Below are 22,135 nucleotides of genomic sequence, written 5' to 3' on the forward strand. Positions count from 1 at the left end.
GCGCGCCCACCCACCCCCCACATGTGACACAGGCACGCCCACCCACCCCCCACATGTGACAGAGACACGCCCACCCACCCCCCACATGTGACACAGACACGCCACCCACCCCCCAGAGAGACACGCCCACGCCCACCCACCCCCAGAGAGACACGCCCACCCACCCCCAGAGAGACACGCCCACCCAACCCCAGAGAGACACGCCCACCCACCCCCAGAGAGACACGCCCACCCACCCCCAGAGAGACACGCCCACCCACCCCCAGAGAGACACGCCCACCCACCCCCAGAGAGACACGCCCACGCCCACCCACCCCCAGAGAGACACGCCCACGCCCACCCACCCCCAGAGAGACACGCCCACGCCCCCCCCCCCCCAGAGAGACACGCCCACGCCCACCCACCCCCAGAGAGACACGCCCACGCCCACCCACCCCCAGAGACACGCCCACGCCCACCCACCCCCAGAGAGACACGCCCACGCCCACCCACCCCCCAGAGAGACACGCCCACGCCCACCCACCCCCAGAGAGACACGCCCACGCCCACCCACCCCAGAGAGACACGCCCACGCCCACCCACCCCAGAGAGACACGCCCACGCCCACCCACCCCCAGAGAGACACGCCCACGCCCACCCACCCCCAGAGAGACACGCCCACGCCCACCCACCCCCAGAGAGACACGCCCACGCCCACCCACCCCCAGAGAGACACGCCCACGCCCACCCACCCCCAGAGAGACACACACACCCACCCACCCCCAGAGAGACACGCCCACGCCCACCCACCCCCAGAGAGACACGCCCACGCCCACCCACCCCCAGAGAGACACGCCCACGCCCACCCACCCCCAGAGAGACACGCCCACGCCCACCCACCCCCAGAGAGACACGCCCACGCCCCCCCCCCCCCCAGAGAGACACGCCCACGCCCACCCACCCCCAGAGAGACACGCCCACGCCCACCCACCCCCAGAGAGACACGCCCACGCCCACCCACCCCCAGAGAGACACGCCCACGCCCACCCACCCCCAGAGAGACACGCCCACGCCCACCCACCCCCAGAGAGACACGCCCACGCCCACCCACCCCCAGAGAGACACGCCCACGCCCACCCACCCCCAGAGAGACACGCCCACCCCACCCACCCCCAGAGACACACGCCCACGCCCACCCACCCCCAGAGAGACACGCCCACGCCCACCCACCCCCAGAGAGACACGCCCACGCCCACCCACCCCCAGAGACACGCCCACGCCCACCCACCCCCAGAGACACGCCCACGCCCACCCACCCCCAGAGACACGCCCACGCCCACCCACCCCCAGAGAGACACGCCCACGCCCACCCACCCCCAGAGAGAGACGCCCACGCCCACCCACCCCCAGAGAGACACGCCCACGCCCACCCACCCCCAGAGAGACACACACACCCACCCACCCCCAGAGAGACACACACACCCACCCACCGAGACACACACCCACCCACCCCCAGAGAGACACACACACCCACCCACCCCCAGAGAGAGACACACACCCCCCCGTGTGACACACACACACACACCCCCCCGTGTGACACACACACACACACCCCCCCGTGTGACACACACACACACACCCCCCCCCGTGTGACACACACACACACACCCCCCCGTGTGACACACACACACACCCCCGTGTGACACACACACACACCCCCGTGTGACACACACACACACCCCCGTGTGACACACACACACACCCCCGTGTGACACACACACACACCCCCGTGTGACACACACACACCCCCGTGTGACACACACCCCCGTGTGACACACACACACCCCCGTGTGACACACACACACCCCCGTGTGACACACACACACCCCCGTGTGACACACACACCCCCCCCCGTGTGACACACACACACCCCCGTGTGACACACACACACCCCCGTGTGACACACACACACCCCCGTGTGACACACACACACCCCCATAGTGACACACACACACCCCCATCCCCATAGTGACACACACACACCCCCCCGTGGTGACACACACACACCCCCGTTGACACACACACCACACCCCCGAGTGACACACACACACACCCCCGTGGACACACACACACCCCCGTGTGACACACACACACCCCCGTGTGACACACACACACCCCCGTGTGACCACACACCCCCCGTGTGACACACCACCCCCAGAGTGACACACACACCCCCATCCCCAGAGTGACACACACACCCCCCGTGTGACACACACACCCCCCCGTGTGACACACACCCCCCCCCGTGTGACACACACACCCCCCCGTGTGACACACACCCCCCCCGTGTGACACACACACCCCCCCGTGTGACACACCCCCCCCCGTGTGACACACCCCCCCCCCGTGTGACACACACCCCCCCCCCGCGTGTGGACACACAACACCCCCCCGTGTGACACACACACCCCCCCGTGTGACACACACACCCCCCCCCGTGTGTGACACACACACCCCCCCCGTGTGACACACACACACCCCCATCCCCATAGTGACACACACACCCCCATCCCCATAGTGACACACACACCCCCATCCCCATAGTGACACACACACCCCCATCCCCATAGTGACACACACACCCCCGTCCCCATAGTGACACACACACCCCCGTGGACAGAGACACACCCCCAGTGTGACACACACACACACCCACCCACCCCCAGTGTGACACGCCACCCCAATGCGACAGTGAGACAGTGACAGTGAGAAGCGCGCGCTCTCATGACGCGCGCTAACACACGCACACACACCCGACATACACACGTGACACACGCACGCATGTCACATACACACACGCACCTCCTTTCACATGCACACACGTCCCCCTCGCACGCACCCGCCGCTCTAACGCACCTGCCCTCACCCCTCTCTGTCCTCAACCTGCTGCAATGTTCCTGTGAAGTCCATCACAAGCATGAGGAACATCACCTCATCTTCCAGAGGCACGTTACAGCCTCCAGGTTTCAACATGGAATCAACAGCTTCAGACAGTGAATTCTTTCCTCCATTTTGATATTTACTTTCAAAGTTCCCGTCTGCATCTCGTTTTCATAGCTTTGCTTTCACACATTCATTCAGCCATTAACACTCACTCTGAACCAGAGCTTTGTTTATTTACCACACCACTACCCCTCCAATTGCCTTTTCTTCAAAGTTTCTACAAAGATGCAAAAAAGCAGACAAGATCCCGAAAGGGCTACAGATCACAAACCCACTCAAGTCGACCTACAACACCGACTACGCTGAAAGACTCTGCCGCCGCACCTCTGTTACACTCCTCAAACACCTCGTACACCAGCTCTACAGCAGTCGACGCAACCTGGAAACCAAGATAGAGGCCATATTCTCAAATTGTGCTCAGGACACAGCAGACCAGCTGCGTAACACCGCCAAACAGATGAGACAACGATACTATGCCACCTATATGCAAACCAAGAACAGGAAGCTTGAGAAACTCGGCATCACCACCAGCAGCAACCAAGCCTCCCCCAGTACCACAGTCAAAAACAATACAGGGAAATCTATTGTCAACTTGTCAGACTACACCCTTCAACCAGATGAAATCGAAGCCCTCAGCAGAGGGCTCAATTTCTGCACCACCACCAAAATGGACCCCATCAGTCACACGGCAGACACGGAGGAATTCATCAGGCGACTGAGGCTCCGGGAATTCTTCCACAGACCCCAAGAGGCCGACAGCGAACCCAAGGAGACGACCAATGAACCGGAACAGCAGAACGAGAGATCTGCGGTGCAGCAAATGAAAAGGAAAGAGTCGAATTGGACCCCTCCGGAAGGCCGCTGCCCTGGACTCGACATGTATGTTGAAGTCGTCAGGAGTCGTGTCAATGCCGGATTCATCAGTCGCATTCACAAGGCAGCCCCGAACGTCACCCAAGCACAACGCAACGCCATCCGCACTCTCAAAACCAACCACAACATCGTCATCAAACCAGCAGACAAAGGAGGGGCCACCGTCATACGGAATAGAACGGACTATTCAAAGAAGTATACCGACAACTCAACAACCAGGAACACTACAGACAGTTACCCGCAGATCCAACCAAGGAACACATCCGCCAACTCAACAGACTGATCAGGACCTTGGATCCAGACCTTCAGAGAACCCTACGTACTCTCACCCCACGTACTCCCCGTGTTGGAGATCTCTACTGCCTCCCGAAAATACACAAGGCCAACACACCAGGCCGTCCTATCATATCAGGAAATGGGACCCTGTGTGAGAACCTCTCTGGCGACATCGAGGGCATCTTAAAACCCATCGTACAAGGAACGCCCAGCTTCTGTCGCGATACGACGGACTTCCTACAGAAACTCAGGACCCATGGACCAGTTGAACCAGGAACATTCCTCGTCACAATGGATGTCTCAGCACTCTACACCAGCATCCCCCATGACAGCGGCATTGCTGCAACAGCCTCAGTTCTCAACACCGACAACTGCCAATCTCCAGATGCAATTCTGCAACTCATCCGCTTCATTCTAGATCACAACGTCTTCACCTTCGACAACAAATTCTTCATCCAGATGCATGGAACAGCCATGGGGACCAAATAAATTCCATCCCACCATCAGACTCACCATGGACTATTCGCCAAATTCTGTTGCATTCTTGGACACACTCATCTCCATCAAGGACGGTCACCTCAGCACTTCGCTTTACCGCAAGCCCACTTCTCCAGCTTTCGCCCGAAACACATTAAAGAAGCCATCCCCTATGGACAAGCCCTCCGTATACACAGGATCTGCTCAGACAAGGAGGAGCGTAACAGACACCTACAGATGCTGAAAGATGCTCTCGTACGAACGGGATATGGCGCTCGACTCATCAATCGACAGTTCCAACGCGCCACAGCAAAAAACCGCACCGACCTCCTCAGAAGACAAACACGGGACACCACTGACAGAGTACCCTTCGTCGTCCAGTACTTTCCCGGAGCGGAGAAACTACGACATCTTCTTCGCAGCCTTCAACACATCATCAATGAAGATGAACATCTTGCCACGGTCATCCCCACACCCACACTACTGGCCTTCAAACAACCGCGCAACCTCAAACAAACCATTGTTTGCAGCAAATTACCCAGCCTTCAGAACAGCAACCACGACACCACACAACCCTGCCAGGGCAATCTCTGCAAGACATGCCAGATCATCGACTTGGATACCACCATTACACGTGGTAACACCAGCCACCAGGTACGCGGCACATATTTGTGCGACTCGACCAATATAGTGGTCTCACGGCCTCACGGTAGCATGGTGGTTAGCATCAATGCTTCACAGCTCCAGGGTCCCAGGTTCGATTCCCGGCTGGGTCACTGTCTGTGTGGAGTCTGCACGTCCTCCCCGTGTGTGCGTGGGTTTCCTCCGGGTGCTCCGGTTTCCTCCCACAGTCCAAAGATGTGCGGGTTAGGTGGATTGGCCATGTTAAATTGCCCGTAGTGTAAGGTTAATGGGGGGATTGTTGGGTTACGGGTATACGGGTTACGTGGGTTTAAGTAGGGTGATCATTGCTCGGCACAACATCGAGGGCCGAAGGGCCTGTTCTGTGCTGTACTGTTCTATGTCTATTCTATGTCTATGTCTATAGTCTACCTCATACGCTGCAGGAAAGGATGTCCTGAAGCTTGGTACATTGGCGAGACCATGCAGACGCTGCGAAAACGAATGAACAGGCATCGTGCGACACTCACCAGGCAGGAATGTTCCCTTCCAGTCGGGGAACACTTCAGCAGTCAAGGGCATTCAGCCTCTGATCTCCGGGTAAGCGTTCTCCAAGGCGGTCTTCAGGACACGCGACAACGCAGAATTGCCGAGCAAAAACTTAATAGCTAAGTTCCGCACGCACGAGTGCGGCCTCAACAGGGATCTTGGATTCATGTCGCATTACATCCATCCCCCACCATCTGGCCTGGACTTGCAAAATCCTACCAACTGTTCTAGCTTGAGACAATTCACACCTCTTTAACCTGTGATTATCCCTCTCCCTGGATCTGTAATGATTTGATTACCTGCAAATGCTCACATTCCAAGCAGTGTCCAGCATCTCTGACTTTGTCTATATAAATGTTTCTGGAACATACCTCGCCATTCACCTGAGGAAAGAGCTGTGCTCCGAAAGCTCGTGTTTGAAACAAACCTGTTGGATTTTAACCTGGTGTTGTAAGACTTCTTACTTTTCTTCTGTGTCATCTTTACATTTACTCTTCCTTCCCCCCCCCCCCCCCCCCCCCACCTCTCCCTGACTTTTTTTTGTTCCACCTGACCTTCCCCCCCCCCCCCCCCCCTCTTTCTACTCATCTTCAGCTCTGAAGAACTCTATTTCTCTCTCTTCACACATGTTGCCAAACCTGCTGAGTATGTCCAGCAGGAGATTTCCAGTATCTGCACTGTTTTAATTTTGATCTGGTGAATCCGTGCATTACCAGATTCAACACTAGATTATATTCCACAGGTATTCTCATCCAGCCAGTAACTAATTAATTGCAAGCTCACTCATGACATCGTCTCTGGGAAGCAGCACGCTGATGTTACAAGGATGAACTCCGCAGATTAATTACAACTGTTCCATTACCTCACTTTCCAAAAAAGCAGCAGTAAATCCTGCAGTAGCAATCGACCCACCCAACAGGAACACAGGAAAAGAAACCAAACAAATTAAGAATAACCGAGCAGAAGGAATGATTATTCCTTCATTAAATAGTGTGGCTTTGTTTCTCAACATGGGACTTGCCCCACTCTAAAATAAAGCAATATGCATTCATGTAGCACATTTGTAAAACATCCCAAAATTATTGCCAGGAGCAACTATCAAACGAAAGCTGACACCGGGTGACATGCGGCAATACCAGGTCAGACGGCCGAAAGAGTGTCTGGAGGTTGGGTTTAAAGGAGGCCGAAAGGTTTAGGAAGGAATTGCAGAAGCCCAGGCAGCTGAAGGGATGTTTCAAGTCAGGGGTGCTGAAGAGGCCAGAGTTGGTACATGACAGGGACTTCGAAGACTTGTGGAGGAGGAAGATGACCGAGATAGGCGGGTCGTGGCCACGGAGGGATTTGAAAACAAGGATGAAAATTCTAAAATCAGACTGGGAGGGAATACCCAGGAATAAATGGGCAAACAGGGCTTGGTGCGGTTTCAGATAGGCATTTTTAAAAATATAAATTTAGATTACCCTGTAATTTTTTCCAATTAAGGGGCAATTTAGTGTGGCCAATCCTGCACATCTTTGGGCTGTGGGGGCGAAACCCACACAAACACGGGGAGAATGTGCAAACCTCACATGGACAGTGACCCAGTGCCGGGATCGAACCTGGGACCTCAGCGCAGTGAGGCTACAGTGCTAACCCACTGTGCCAACGTGCTGCCCAGGATAGGCATTTTCAAAGAGGGGTCGCAACCCGTGGGTGGGTCGTGGGTGGGTGTCGGGAGGGTCCCAGAGTAAATTCTAGCTGCTCCAGCATTCCCAATTGCGTGGATTCACGCCCAACAGCCGCAGCAGCCGGATTGTAACGATGCCGGCTCCGAGCAGCTTTGAAAATGACAGCCACGACCTTATTAAAAAAATGCAGGCGCACTGTGCATGCGTGCCTGCTCATCAGTGCACATGCGTACAACCACACGAGAAGCACCGCCTCCTCCTGACATCAGCGCGCTGACGCAGGAGATTTAAAAAAAAATTCAATGTAATCTTCCTGCCTGAAGCGAGGCAGAGAGGTCACACACCCCGAGCGCTGACGTCACGTGCTTTGGGCGCGATTCCTCCATTTTGTCAGCAGCAAACAAATAAAATTTTAATGGATCATTTTGTCATAAGGAAGCGGGCCGGAGACACAAACAGGCCAGGATCTCACAACTAAACCTGCTGGAGAGAGTGGCTCAGGAGAATCCACAACAGGACAAAACACTGGTGGTATGAGCTCCGGGGCCTCTGGTAAACAACCCATTAAGAGGAAGCTGAAATCAGGCACAAAGCAGTATAAAGATCATTTTTTTCAGGTATGGATTTATTAATTGTGCCAATGTCAGCCGGCATGGGTCGCAAAGGTCGCCCGGCATGGGTCGTGAAGGTTGGCTGGTTGGTAAAAGTGGGACCCCGGAAAAAAGTTTTAAAAACACCGATTTAGGACACGGTCAGCTGGGTTTTCGATTATCTCAAGTTTACGGGGGTGAAAGAGGAGAGGCTAGCCAGGACAGTGCTGCAATTGTCAAGTTACATAGTGGCACAGAGGTTAGCACTGCTGCCTTACAGCACCAGAAACCCGTGTCCGATTCCGACCTCGGGTGACTGTGCGGATGTTCTCCACATCTGCGTGGGTTTCCTCTGTGTGCTCCGGTTTCCTCCCACAGTGCAACAATGTGCAGATAGGTGAGGGTACAGGTAAGGGCGCGGGGGTGGGGGGGGGGGGGGTCTAGGTAGGACGCTCTTTTACAGGTTCGGTGCAGACTTGATGGGTCGAATGGCCTCCTTCTGCACTGTTGGAATTCTGAATCTATGAAATAATAAAAGCACACGGAAGAGGGTTTCAGCAACAGACATACTGAGCAGAGATGGAGAGGGATGATGTTACACAGATGAAAGTCGGTAGTTTTGATGGTGCAGAATATCCAGGATGAGAAACTTATCACAGAATTTACAGTGCCATTCGGCCCATCAGGTCTGCACCAGCCCTTGGAAAGAGCACCCTACCTGAGCCCACATACCCTATCCCTATAACCCCACCCAACCCAACCTTTTTGGACACTAGAAGACATTTATCATGGCCAATCCACCTAATCTGCACGTCTTTGGACTGTGGGAGGAAACCGGAGCTGCCGTAGGAAACCCACGCAGACACGGGGAGTACGTGCAGACTCCGCACAGACAGTGACCCAGCAGGGAACCGAACCTGGGACCCTGCCGCTGTGAAACTGCGCTAACCGCTGTGCTGCCAGGCCCCCCAAAGGGTCAAATAGAATGCGAAAGTCTTGTTCCGCCTCAGGTAGTGGAGGAGGATGCAGCACAGGTAGCTGTATGGTGGCAGAGACGCCCATCACACACTCATACTTACCTGTTGGAGATGAGGGTGGAGGAGACTGGGGCAAGAGGTTTAAGAAAATGGTCTACAGTGGAGAACAGGAGCTGGGCATTGTCTTTGCATTTCAGGATGATCCTGGAATAATGAATAGATTTTGCAGGAACAGCAGGATACCATAGTGCTTCATGAGATCTAACAATGAATGGCCAAGCCATTTGCAACATATAAGACACTAAGACGGTTCAGCAGTTAAAAGAATTATTTCACCATCCGTGTTTACATAGGGTCTGGTTTCATTTTAATTGATGCTGTAAACTTGATCTCATCCAAAACTCTGCTTCCCACATCTCAACTTGCACCAAATCTAGGTGTTTGCCAGCCTATACTTGCCTGGCTCACGGTCCAGCAACACCTCAATCCTCATGTTCAAGTCCCTCAATGGCCTTGTCCATCCACATCTCTGTAATCTCCTCCAACACCACAATCCTCCAACATCTTTGCACTCCTCGAATTCTGTACTCACTCATGTTTCCGACTTTAATCACTCCCACCATCAATGGCTGAGCCTTCAGCTCTAGAATTCCTTCTTAAACCTCTCCGTCTCTCTTCTCCTTTTTAAGACGTTCCTCAAAATCTTCCTCTTGACCGAGCTTGTGGCCACATGTCCCAAAGTGACATTATGTGGCTCCGTACTGTATAAATCACTACAGGGAACACCAAAAATAAACTTCCCTGATTTGGAAAAGCTGACAAGGCCTTGGGCCTTACCAGATTCTGGTCTCTGAGATTCTGACAAGTTTATCTTCCACACTTTGCCAGCTGCGTTCCGACTCGTGCATCAGGAGCCTGTCACACAGGCCTAGAGTAAGTACAATGAAACATTAACTTCACTTGCAGAAAGTCCTTCCCAACTTTGAAAACCCAGGGTGAACACCATCAACACTGATGCCGAGAAAGTGGAAAATTGAGGTAAGCAATAACTATTTGGATCCTCACTGTTTTCAGGTGATGTCCCGGAGGACTGGATAATAGCCAATGTTGTTCCTTTGTTTAAGTAGGGTAGCAAGGACAATCCAGGGAACTACAGGCCGGTGAGCCTTGCGTCAGTGGTAGGGGAATTACTGGAGAGAATTTTTTGAGACAGGATCTACTCCCATTTGGAAGCAAATGGACGTATTAGTGAGAGGCAGCATGGTTTTGTGAAGGGGAGATCGTGTCTCACTAACTTGAGCGTGTTTTTTGAAGAGGTCACAAAGATGATTGATGCAGGTAGGGCAGTGGATGTTGTCTATATGGACTTCAGTAAGGCCTTTGACAAGGTCCCTCATGGTAGACTGGTACAAAAGGTGAAGTCACACGGGATCAGGGGTGAGCTGGCAAGGTGGATACAGAACTGGCTAGGTCATAGAAGGCAAAGAGTAGAAATGAAAGGGTGCTTTTCTAATTGGAGGGCTGTGACTCGTGGTGTTCAGCAGGGATCAGTGCTGGGACCTTTGTTGTTTGTAGTATATATAAATGATTTGGAGGAAAATGTAACTGGTCTGATTAGTAAGTTTGCAGACGACACAAAGGTTGGTGCAATTGCAGATAGCGATGAGGACTGTCAGAGGATACAGCAGGATTTAGATCGTTTAGAGACTTGGGCGGAGAGATGGCAGATGGAGTTTAATCCAGACAAATGTGAAGTTATGCATTTTGAAAGGTCTAATGCAGGTAAGAATATACAGTGAATGGTAGAACCCTCAAGAGTATTGAAAGTCAGAGAGATCTAGGTGTACAGGTCCACAGGTCACTGAAATGGGCAACACAGGTGGAGAAGGTAGTCAAGAAGGCAAACGGCATGCTTGTCTTCATTGGCCGGGGCATTGAGTATAAGAATTGGCAAGTCATGTTGCAGCTGTATAGAACCTTAGTTAGGCAACACTTGGAGTATAATGTTCAATTCTGGTCGCCACGCTACCAGAAGGATGTGGAGGCTTTAGAGAGGATGCAGAAGAGATTTACCAGGACGTTGCCTGGTATGGAGGGCATTAGGTATGAGGAGCGGTTGAATAAACTCGGTTTGTTCTCACTGGAACAACGGAGGTTGAGGGGCGACCTGATAGAGGTCTACAAAATTATGAGGTGCCTAGACAGAATGGATAGTCAGAGGCTTTTCCCAGGGTAGAGAGGTCAATTACTAGGGGGCATAGGTTTAAGGTGCGAGGGGCAAGGTTTAGAGGAGATGTATGAGGTAAGTTATTTTTACACAGAGGGTAGTGGGTGCCTGGAACTCGCTGCCGGAGGTGGTGGTGGAAGAAGGGACGATGGTGACATTTAAGGGGCATCTTAACAAATACATGAATAGGATGGGAATAGAGGGATACAGACCCAGGAAGATTTTAGTTTAGACGGGCAGCATGGTCGGCACAGGCTTGGAGGGCCGAAGGGCCTGTCCCTGTGCTGTACTTTTCTTTTGTTTGTTCTTTGTTTGTATTATGGAGTTGAGTTTTGAGACGTTATCTATCTATAGTAACTCAGGATCTGTGAAGGTAACAACAGGACTAACCACTGAGACAACAGAAAGTGAGAAAACGATAATCATGTACACACCAGAGTCGGTACGGCTGAAGGACACTAACGAAGAAGCAATTCTTGTTCATCCTGGGGCCAGCCCACCAAATAGCAGACCTATCAGAGTCAATCTAAACTCAGTCAGCTTGACCAGACTAGACTCACATACTCTCATGACTTCAACATGTGTTTTGGGGAGTGGAGGAAGAGGAGGGAAGGTGAGTGAATGTCCCCGGTGCACAATTAGAAGTCATTGTAAGTGCAATCCTGGGGAAGGCAGCAGTTTAGCTGGTCACCCTCAGTAACACAGCTCTTCCGCTAATTATCCACATGCTGAACAAGAACTGCTCACTTCTCATTTCAAACCTGGAACCAAACCAAATGCACAATTCACAGCCTTCGGCAGGCCAGGCCCGTTAAAACATACTGAAAAAAACATGCAACGCCAGACAAAACACGCAACACGCCATGGACAAAACACAGATAGTTATCTATAAGCATTAGCAGATGGGGCAATATGGACGGGTAAAACATCACGGGCACAAGGAGTCCCTTACCTTCAGTGGCCTTGTTAATTGCCGAAAGGGTGTTCAAAACCTTGGTGAAGTTCTGCCCTTTGTACAGATCGTTGACATCAAACGTTTGCTGCAAAAAGACAGAAGCAAATCAAAGACATACTAAAGAAACATTATTCAGAACCACGTTCACTGCTTTCTCATAATTCATTAATTCTCAGGACATGGATGTTGATTGGCAAGGTCACCATTTATTGTCCATCCCAAAGCAGGTTTCCATCCACAATGGACATGAAGTGAATCAGTTGGGTTTTTACAATAAATCAACAGCTTCATGGTCACTTTTGCGGAGACCATTCCACATCTTGTTTCTTTTTGTAGATATAAATTTAGAGTACCCAATTCTCTTTTTTCCAATTAAGGGGCAATTTAGCGAGGCCAATCCATCTACCCTGCCGCCTTGTTTTGCCCGCTCGTGCCGACTGCAGGTTGCTCAGTTGTGATTTTCTGGTGTTTTACACAAGAGAGAGGCACCTGCTGAATGAAGTTAACTATGAAATACGCATGATTTATTAAACCTTGGTTAGGCATCAATCGTGACTCAGAGGACAGAATTCATGTCTCCAAGTCAAAGGGTTGTGGGTTCAACCCCTACGTCAGAGAGTGGATACACAAGTCCCAGACACGGGGAGAATGTGCAAACTCCATACAGTCAGTGACCCAGGGCCGGGATCGAACCCAGGTCCTCGGCGCCATGAGACAGCAGTGCTAACCACTGCACCACCGTGCCACCTCGCATCTTGTTTCTCAAATCTGAATTCAACCTTCCAATTCTCATTTTCTGGATTATTGACCTAGGCCTTGAGATCACTCAACATAACAATGATCTTTCCACACGTTATTCAACCACCATTCAATGTTCAACATGCAGGCCACGGTATTTTTTTGCCCAACTCATTCTGGTAAAGCTCATCAATACAACTTTTTAAAAAAAAAACACATTTTCCGATGGAATAATTCAATCTTACTTTCATTAAAATGCACCCACTGTCCATCAAATACACAACACTTAATATCTGTACTCAACTTCCTGGTTCACAAAAAGCTCAGCATTAAATATTCATTCAAACTTTTCCAACAATTTTAGAAGATTACTTTAGCTGTCGATTAAAATGTCAGGCAGAAGAGAGGAAGGATTAATGAAGTGAATCAGCTTCAACTAAACAAGTTCTTTTTTAAACCATCTGATCGGTGTTTCCTTCCTCTTCAGTCAGGGCACCGCAAACAGCAGAAATGTTCAAAAAATAGCTCGTCATCCGCAGCTCACTACGAAGGTTAACCATTTGAGGGTCTTTGTACAAAATAAGACTGGATTTGACACCCCGAATGTTCAGATTAATCCTATAACCAAGTCTGATTTGTCAGCTCAATTTGGGTTCTTACAGAGAATCTGGAGCAAAACATCATCTACCACACACTGAGGAAATCCCAACCGTTTTAGTGAATAAAATATTCTGAAGTGCAATCACTACTGTTTATGGGTAAACACAGAAGCCAATTTACACACAAAACTTACGCAAACACCAACAAGGTGAGGAGCCGGTTGATCCGTTTTCTGCTGGATAATTATTTCTTTATTTTTTAAAATAAATTTAGAGTACCCAATTAATTATTTCCAATTAAGGGGGAATTTAGTGTGGCCAATCCACCTACCTGCAAATCTGTGTTGTGGGGGTGAAACCCACGCAAACACGGGGAGAATGTGCAAACTCCACACGGACAGTGACCCAGAATCAAACCTGGGACCTCAGCGCCACGAGGCAGCAGTGCTAACCACTGCGCCACCGTGCTGCCCCCAGGATGAGAATTCAAATGAGCAATTTCAATTCCAGCGAACATCACCTGCACAAGTTCAAAGTCAAACATATGCCCGATGCTCGTTAACACAGTTTGACCGCTGAATCACTGGCTCTTGCAAATTCAGATGCAAACTACTTTTTTTTTATGGTATTATTTGCCAATCGCGAAACACTTGAAATTTTCTCTTCGGAAATCAATTATAAAACCTCATTGATCTGTACCATTCTCTCAATAGCCAGCACAATAATCAACCCGTTAGCTCGGATTGGTGTATTCGGAGCAGTTCTCAGGAGACAGTTAACGCAGTGGTCCAAATAGGGACAGTCCCAAGGCACTTGCAGGTTGATTGACTTTGCTGACAGCAGTATTTCTAAACTTGGGAATTCTGTATTTCTACCTCTTGGAAAAGGGAAGTGGGTCAGACTGGTCAGAGCAGGAAACGGTCGCCTTTTTATACCCGTCCGTGCCGAATGGCAGGTTGCTCAGTTGTGATCATCTGTTTTACACAAAAGTGAGGCACCTGCAGAATGAGCTTAACTATGAAATACCCACAATTTATAAAACTTTTGTTCGGCGTCAGAGGAGAGAATTCATGTCTCCAAGTCAGAGGGCTGTGGGTTAGAACACAGGGCATACAGTGCAGAAGGAGGCCATTTGACACATCGAGTCGCACCAACCCACTTAAGCCCTCACTTCCACCCGATCCCCATAACCCAATAACCACTCCTAACCTTTTTTTTGGCCCCGAGGGGAATTTCTCATGTCCAATCCACCTAACTTGCACGTCTTTTGGACAGTGGGAGGAAACCGGAGCACCCGGAGGAAACTCACACAAACACGAGGAGACCATGCAGACTCCACACGGACAATGATCCAGAAGGGAATCGAACCTGGGACCCTGGCATTGAGAAGCTACAGTGCTAGCCACTTGTGCTGCCGTGCTGGGTTCAACTCCCACGTCAGAGAGTGGAAACATAATCCAAGCTAATACCCAGTAAAATACTGAGGGAGTGCCGCACTGTCAGAGGGTCAGTACTGAGGGAGTGCCGCACTGTCAGAGGGTCAGTACTGAGGGAGTGCTGCACTGTCAGAGGGTCAGTACTGAGGGAGTGCTGCACTGTCAGAGGGTCAGTACTGAGGGAGTGCCGCACTGTCAGAGGGTCAGTACTGAGGGAGTGCCGCACTGTCAGAGGGTCAGTGCTGAGGGAGTTCTGCACTGTCAGAGGGTCAGTACTGAGGGAGTGCCGCACTGTCAGAGGGTCAGTACTGAGGGAGTGCCGCACTGTCAGAGGGTCAGTAGAGGGAGTGCTGCACTGTCAGAGGGTCAGTACTGAGGGAGTGCCGCACTGTCAGAGGGTCAGTACTGAGGGAGTGCCGCACTGTCAGAGGGTCAGTACTGAGGGAGTGCCGCACTGTCAGAGGGTCAGTACTGAGGGAGTGCTGCACTGTCAGAGGGTCAGTACTGAGGGAGTGCTGCACTGTCAGAGGGTCAGTACTGAGGGAGTGCTGCACTGTCAGAGGGTCAGTACTGAGGGAGTGCTGAACTGTCAGAGGGTCAGTACTGAGGGAGTGCTGCACTGTCAGAGGGTCAGTACTGAGGGAGTGCTGCACTGTCAGAGGGTCAGTACTGAGGGAGTGCTGCACTGTCAGAGGGTCAGTACTGAGGGAGTGCTGCACTGTCAGAGGGTCAGTACTGAGGGAGTGCTGCACTGTCAGAGTTTTTTTACACAGAGGGTGGTGGTGGCCTGGAATGCACTGCCAAGTGAGGTGGTTGAGGCAGATACGTTAGCGACCTTTTAAGACTTATCTGGATAGGCACATGAACATACGGGGTATAGAAGGATACAGGCGGTTGGTCTAGATAGGATACGTGATCGGCGCAGGCTTGGAGGGCCGAAGGGCCTTTCCTGTGCTGCATTATTCTTTGTTAACCTTAAGAGAATATTGAACTGGACTCCAAAGTCCCTTCTGATTTCCGAAGACTTTTCCATTTTGAAAATAGTCTATTTTTCCTTCCAAAGTGCATAACCTCACATCTTTCCACATTGTATTCCCGTGGAGGCCCGACCGGGCCTACTTCAAGACCCGACCCCAGGAGCGCCCAGGGAGCAAACAAACCACGGGATCCAGCCCAACCTGCCTCTGAGGTGCAATCATTGTGTCCAATTTTGGTTCTTTTTAAAGTTGTAATTTTTGTCACTCCTAATAAAAACGGAATAAAAATTTAAAAAATTTAAAATTCAAAGAAGTTATGGATAGCTTAGGAATAAAACAATTTAAATCAACTACATACCATCCAGAATTGCAGGGAGCGTTAGAAAGGTGGCATCAGACATCAAAGAGAATGTTGAGGGCGTATTGTCACGATTATCCAGAGGATTGGGATAACAGAATTCCATTCGTACTGTTTGCAATTAGGGATGTACCTAATGAGTCTACCAAATTTAGTCCTTTTGATCTAATTTTTGGCCATGAGGTAAGAGGACCACTTAAATTGATTTAAGGAAAAATTGGTGGGTGAGAAATCGGAAATTACACTATTGGATTACGCGCCAAATTTTAGGGAAGGATTAAATAGAGCAGGTGAATTGGCTGGACAACATTTGAAAGTTGCACAAAATGTGATGAAACGGGTAGCGGACAAGAAATCCAAAGTTCGTAGTTTTGCCAATGGAGATAAAGTTTTAGTGTTGTTACCAATGGTAGGTTCATCAGGGGCTGTTTAGCTCACAGGGCTAATCGCTGGCTTTGAAAGCAAACCAAAGCAAGCCAGCAGCACGGTTCGATTCCCGTAACAGCCTCCCCGAACAGGCGCCGGAATGTGGCGACTAGGGGCTTTTCACAGTAACTTCATTTGAAGCCTACTCGTGACAATAAGCGATTTTCATTTCATTTCATTCAGGTGAGCCATCAAAAGCTAGGTTTTGTGGACCTTATCAGATTGAAAGGAAAGTAAATGAGGTGAATTATGTGGTTAAAAACACCAGATAGAAGGAAGACTCACCGAGTGTGCCACGTGAATATGCTTAAAGGGTACTTTGAAAGGGAAGGAGAGAAAAAATAAGTTTTAATGATTTTAACTCAAAGTGACGAACCAAATCTAGATGACTGTGAATTTGCATACCTCAAATTAAATTGGAAAATGAGGATGTTCTTAAAAATTGGGATGAATTGTTAAGTTACCTTCCAGAGGAAAAACAAACTGACGTGAAAGAGTTATTGATATCACATGGGCAAGTTTGTAGAGATAAATTGGGAAGTACTAAAATGGCTATACATGATGTAGATGTGGGAAATGCTGTTCCTCTCAAACAACATCCATATAGACTTAATCCTTTAAAATTGGCACAGGTTAACAGAGAGATTGAGAGTATGCTGAAAATGGCATAATCGAAATGGGTTGCAGCCAATGGAGCTCACTAATAGTGATGGTACCTGAACCAGACGGTACCCAACGGTTGTGTGTGGACTATCGAAAGGTTAATGCAGTTACAAGAACGGACTCTTACCCTTTCCCATGTTTGGAGGATTGCATTGAGAAAGATGGATAATCCGCCTTTATTTCCAAATTTGATTTACTGAAAGGTTACTAGCAAGTACCTTTATCTGAAAGGACAAAGGAAATTTCAGCTTTTGTGACTCCAGATGGCATATACCAGTTCAAAGTTATGCCATTTGGCATGAAAAACGCCCCAGCCACATTTCAACGGTTAACTAATACAGTCGTTTCAGGATTACCCAATTGTGCGGTATACATCGACGATCTGGTAGTGTTCAGCCAGACATGGAAAGAACATTTAAAACATATGAGGGAGTTATTTGATCGACTTCAGGAGGCGGGTCTGGCGATAAACCTAGCCAAAAGTGAATTTGGAAAAGCCCAAGTCACTTTCCTCGGCCATACAATCGGACAGTAACGAATGGTCCCATGGGATGTGAAAACGAAAGTTATTAGGGAGTTTCCGATACCCTCGACACAACGGGGAATAACGTGGTTTCTTGGTATGAGTGGATTTTACCGGAAATTTGTACCAAATTTTAGCAGTGTGGTCACTCCACTGACGGACTTGCTCAAGAAGCGTAACAAATTCCAGTGGACGGAGGAGTGTCAACAGGCATTTGACGGCCTGAAGGCTGCGTTAAACACTGCTCCTGTGTTAGTCATCCCAAATTATACCAAACCATTCAAAGGGCTGCTGATGCGAGTGATGTGGGTGTAGGTGCGGTGCTTCTACAAGACGACGAAGGGCTAGAGCGGCCTGCTGGTTATTTTCCAAAGAAATTGAATTCTCACCAGAAAACATTTCCGACGATTGAGAAGGAGACTTTGAGTTTGGTGCTGGCTTTGAAACATTTTCACATTTATGTGACCAGCAATTCATCTGACACCATTATATATACCGATCATAATCCTTTGACATTTTTGGAGCGATTCCGGAATAACAATGCAAGGCTGTTTCGCTGGAGTTTATTGTTACAGCCATTTCATTTAAAAATAGTATATGTGGCAGGACGGGAAAATGTGATAGCCGATGCTTTGTCACGAATGTGGTGAATGGAAGGATTTTGGTTGGAGGAAGAACGGGAAAGATGGACTTTATTATTATGCCTGTTTGCGTGTGTTGTTTTTTTTGTGAAACAAAAAAGTATATTTACTGTGTACACTTCTTAGTGGATGGTACAAAAGTGAAAAATGAAACCATCTTGAAGTTGATGGTTTATTTATTTTTTTCTTGGGGGGAGGTGTCATGTGAGAGTGCCTTTAACAAATGAATGTTTAAGCAATGAACCTTTAAGAAATGGAGCAGCTCATATTACTGAAGTGATGTCAGAGGGTGGGGGTAGCTGAGTTGAGCTCACTTCTGCTTTTAGTTTCAGTTTGAGAAAGCAGCTGAAAAGTGCCTGGCTGGGTTGCTGAGAGCTCCATGAAGAAAAAGAGCTTGGGTGTGTCTGTGTTTGCAGTGAGCTGGATCTGCTGTGATCTCTCCAGGAAAGACTATCTCTGAATCATTTGGGTGATTTAAACTCATAATAGTAATGTCTTTAACCTGATGTGTTTCTGTTTAAAGGTGTTAAGTCTTTTGGAGGTTTGAAGGAACATTTTGAGGAATTATTTAGTGTTGTATTATTTTCGGGGTTATCTTTGAAGTAAGGGATGTTGAGGGATCCAATGTTTATTTAAAAAGGTTACGTTGAATTCATGGAATAAACATGGTTTTGTGTTTAAAAACCCACGTGTCCATAATTGTAATACCACACCTGGTGACCAAGCCGTGTGCTTCAAAAGCAACAATACATTAAAGGGAGAGGTTGGTTCAACTCCATGATACATTTTGGGGTTCTTAAAACGCCGCTCCCATAACACTCTCCACTCTGCAACTCGATCCTCGATTTTCTGACCAACATACCACAAGCAGTAAGAAATAACAACACCTCCTCCACAATAGTCCTCAATACCGGGGCCCCTCAAGGCTGCGTACTTAGCCCCCTACTCTACTTCCTGTACACACACGACTGCGTGGCAAAACTTGGTTCCACCTCCATCTCCAGGTTTGCAGACAATACAACCATAGTGGGCCGGATCTCGAATAACGACGAGTCCGAATACAGGAGGGAGATAGAGAACCTAGTGGAGTGGTGTAGCGAAAACAATCTCTCCCTCAATGCCAGCAAAACTAAAGAGCTGCTCATTGACTTCAGGAAGCAAAGTACTGTACACACCCTGTCAGCATCAACGGGGCCGAGGTGGAGATGATTAGCAGTTTCAAATTCCTAGGGGTGCACATCTCCAAAAATCTGTCCTGGTCCACCCACGTCGACGCTACCACCAAGAAAGCACAACAGCGCCTATACTTCCTCAGGAAACTAAGGTAATTCGGCATGTCCACATTAACCCTTACCAACTTTTACAGATGCACCATAGAAAGCATCCTATTGGGCTGCATCACAGCCTGGCATGGCAACTGCTCGGCCCAGGACCGCAAGAAACTTCAGAGAGTTGTGAACACCGCCCAATCCATCACACGAACCTGCCTCCCATCCATTGGCTCCATCTACACCTCCCGCTGCCTGGGGAAAGCGGGCAGCATAATCAAAGATCCCTCCCACTCAGCTTACTCACTCTTCCAACTTCTTCCATCGGGCAGGAGATACAGAAGTCTGAGAACACGCACGATCAGACTCAAAAACAGCTTCATCCCCACTGTCACCAGACTCTTAAATTACCCTCTTATGGACTGACCTCATTAACACTACACCCTGTATGCTTCATCCGATGCCAGTGCTTATGTAGTTACACTGTATATCTTATGTTGCCCTATTATGTATTTTCTTTTATTCCTTTTTCTTCCCATGTACTTAATGATCTGTTGAGCTGCTCGCAGAAAAATACTTTTCACTGTACCTCGGTACGCGTGACAATAAACAAATCCAATCCAATCTGCCACTTCTTTGCCCACTCTCCTAGCCTGTCCAAGTCCTTTTGCAGCCCGTCTGCTTCCTCAATACTACCTGTCCCTCTACAAATCTTTGTATCATCGTGTTACAGTTACAGATCCAACAATGCAATCAAATTGAAGACACCATTTAAACTGGTCACGCTACACACGGCAAATGATTTTCAAAGGTCTTGGCTCCAAATTATAAAAATCACCCTGGTTAAAATATGAGCAACGTCCTTTATCTGCACATACACATTCCCTCTCTTCTCAAACCACATCCCACAGGTCACATCTCAGTTTAACCCCACTAGGGTGCCACTTACCCACCCCCAGGGCCATCCAGTGCCACAGAGTCGATGACCACAGGGAGCAACCTGGTCAAAACCTGCCTGCCCCACCCCTACCCAAGCTCAGGGAAAGGCAGAGAGACTGATCTGATCCTGGGAATGTAGAAGATTTGGAGAGAAATCCAAGAGAGGAGTGACCTAGAACCAGGTAGAACCGATCTCAGCGTCACTCTTGATTGTGTCAGCGGGATGTTTGTTATTACCATCCTCACCGTTTCCTGAATGGGTCTCTACTCAAGGTCTAAACTGATGGAATGGAAGCTGTTTTCTGTAGCGTCCTGCTCAGTCTGCTTGCAATATTCCACATCAGGTAGCGGTGCACAGACTGGACTAGTTTACATTCCAAACTGTTGCCATTAATCTGTAAAATAGCAATTAGCAACCCTCAGGTTAACAGTAAGTTAGAAAAAACAAAAGAAGAGAATTATTTCCAACGACATCTAGAAGCCAAAGTCAACACAGGAGTCTTTAAAAAGAGGGCTGAAGAACTGCGAGATGAATTTAGCTGCGACACAATAACTACACAATGTGATACCTTTCTCCTGTAATTCACAATTAATTATTTCTGACCTCTGATCAGAAACCCGATTCTGGAGATTGACTATTTCAATCGTGTGTTGTTTCCTCCCAAAGTGCCCGACCCGTCAGTGTTTCTAGTGTAAGTGAAGCCTGGCCCAGACTGTACGGCATCAGAAAGGAAGGCCTGCATTTAAGTAGCACCTTCCACAGCCTCACTACCTTCCAAAACACTTTACAGCCAATGACGTACATTTGAATTGAAATCACCGTTACGGTACAAATTTAATACAAACTGGAGATTGCCAAGAAGACAGGAAGGTGACAGGAAGGTAACACACATCATCTTACACCACATCTCTTGTAAACAATGAAAATCGGGTTGCGCATGTTCAACTGAAATGTGACATGTGACATCAATAACAAACCCAACAGATGTTAGATGATCTAGTGAATTAGTGACATACAGAGTGCGTTAATGTCTACCAGGCTGTGGCCACATCACACCTTCTGGTCGCGGGGCCACTTGCACGTGAGACTGAACCATTGGCCGGGAGATAATGACAAGAAATACAAGACTTGCCCTTCGTGTTAAAAGCTCAGGTTTGGATGAAAGATTAGATAAACACTTTCATCCTTAAGGTGGTATTCCATTTTAAACAGTACAGCAAAAGGTAAATCGGGGACATTAACTTAAATGACAATAATTGAACAATGGGACACAGGCTCAAAAGATCAGGAACAAAATGGAGGCCTGGTATAGAACACAGAACATCAGTGCAGAAGGAGGCCATTCGGCCCATCGAGTCTGCACCGACCCACT

General features: G+C 49.2%; 1 protein-coding gene across 4 annotated transcripts in view; it reads right to left on the reverse strand.

The window, feature by feature from the left end:
* Window positions 1-22,135, reverse strand: part of LOC119951396 (rho guanine nucleotide exchange factor 6-like) — a 208,987-nt gene that overhangs the window by 179,630 nt on the left and 7,222 nt on the right. For 3 of the 4 annotated variants that reach the window (XM_038774539.1, XM_038774538.1, XM_038774535.1), the window contains one exon: window positions 12,192-12,279. The gene's annotated coding sequence lies outside the window, so the exon portion shown is untranslated. Of the gene's footprint in view, window positions 1-12,191; window positions 12,280-22,135 lie in introns of those variants that run through there. The other variant, XM_038774537.1, reaches the window with a different exon arrangement.

Source organism: Scyliorhinus canicula, chromosome 17, assembly GCF_902713615.1.
Source record: "Scyliorhinus canicula chromosome 17, sScyCan1.1, whole genome shotgun sequence".
Lineage (NCBI taxonomy): Eukaryota > Metazoa > Chordata > Chondrichthyes > Carcharhiniformes > Scyliorhinidae > Scyliorhinus > Scyliorhinus canicula.